A 1,846-nucleotide genomic window follows, 5' to 3' on the forward strand; every position below is an offset into this window, starting at 1 on the left:
TTCTCCCCCCAAGGTGAAGTTATAAAAGACAGGCGGGTGTGGCAGCCAGTCTGCGGAGGTGCTGCTGGAGCTGCGGCACGCTCGGCGTGTGGGACCGCTGCCTGCCCCGGGGATGATGGGGAGCCAGCTGACAGCCTCTTCCTTGTTTGACGTTAATCCTCGCACGATCCAGGAGAGGAAAACACACCTGAGCACCGTGTCACCTCTGAAGAGAGTGTTCGTGGCGTCACGCATCTGAAAGCGGGCTGGCAGCAGAGCGGGACGGGCTCCTGGGCTGAGGGTGAGCCCCGGCCTGGGCGGGTTGCTGGGAATGATGCTCCTGGATCAACCCGCTTCTCTGGTCAGTCCTGATGCCTTGGCAGTGCTGTTGGTGCTCCTAAAGTCTCGGGGTCAGGGACAGCCCTGCAAGTCATTCAGTTGTTTAGGCTGGGCTCAGACTGTCTTCCCTGGGGCTGAAGTGCTGCTCGCTGGTTTTTCAGCACTATGTACAGCTCAGCGAAAAGTTACCTGCAAACCAGGCTACGCTGAGCTGTTTTCCCAGCAATCGCCCCACTGCTGAAGGTTACGTGTTTGTCCTAACCTCTAATCAGCTGATGAAGGTCCTGCCTGTGCTCCCAAAGCCGTGGGGCTTGGATGACCCAGTTGAGATGCGTTAGCCTCTTCATGAGTCACTTGGACGTGATTCCATTGGGTTCTTTCTCCTGGGTTTCTGAGATGTGCTGTGCCTGCTGTGTGCGTGGTGGTGCTGCAGGTCTGCTCGGGACGGAGGAAAGATGAGGAGAAGATGAGCAGAGATGGGGCCAGGGCAAGGATGAGGGCCTTACCCTGCTCAGGAAGGACAATAGGGTGTTTCACAGGGGCTCCCATCAGGGGAGATCTTGGCAGCAAGCGTCTGCATTGGTCCTTGCTGCCTGGGCCCACTGTCCGTGTGTAGAAGAGTCCAGTTCCTCTCTGCTGCCATCCCTTCGCGGTGGGCCGTGGTGCCGGTGCTCCAGGCAGGTCCTGCCTTGTCCACGCTCCGCTCTGCCGCCTGCATGGCCATGCCGCAGTGAATCCAGCTCCTCACAGTTCGGTGTTGGGGGAGGGGGGCTGTGAGCTCTCTGGCTCTCAAAGGTGTTGGGGGTCTGGGTGTTGCCCTGGGAGCTGCCTACAACCGGGAGGGGGTGTGTGTTCCCAAGGGCGCTGGATGAGAGGCACCATGTCCAGCACGCAGGAGTAGGCTTTGGGCTTTCCAGCCTCCCGAGGGTCACTCCCAGTGTGTTCCCCCCTCCTTCCTCCCAGACAACACCCCCAGACTCCAGGCAGTTATTTTCCATTCACTTTTACGCCCTCCCCACCAGCCTCACTCATCGAGGAGCAGGAACGAAGAATCTGGAGCGCAGCCTTTTCCCAAGCGCATCAGCCATCCTAACGCATGCCTCCAGGGGGGCCACAGCCCCTCACCTGCTCCTTGTCACAGGCTGCTGGGAGCCCCTTTCCTCCCAGTGCATGAAGAGGGTGATGGCATCGTCCCATGGCACCGAGCTGCCCATCAAGGAGCCCCCCGGAGTGAACGGGCTGAGCCCAGCTCTGTCCCACCCGCCAGGTAAGTGCTGTTGGAAGTGCTGGATTTTCCTTCAAACAAGTTATACAGCGGGTTGCTGTGCTTCAATCAAAGCCTCGTTAGACAGGGGGTTTTATCGTGCTGCTCTGACCCTGTTCCTCTCCTGGACCTGAGAGCAGGAGTGTCCCCCCCCAGCAGGTTTCCTTTCCCTCCCCACAGCAGACTGTGCCACTTCCCCTGCAACGATCCGTCACGGCAAAGCCGGGGATTTACCAGCCCTCACTAACCCAGCGGTGCCCCAAA

The sequence above is a fragment of the Buceros rhinoceros genome, unplaced genomic scaffold (assembly GCF_000710305.1).
Source record: "Buceros rhinoceros silvestris isolate BGI_N320 unplaced genomic scaffold, ASM71030v1 scaffold23774, whole genome shotgun sequence".
NCBI lineage: Eukaryota > Metazoa > Chordata > Aves > Bucerotiformes > Bucerotidae > Buceros > Buceros rhinoceros.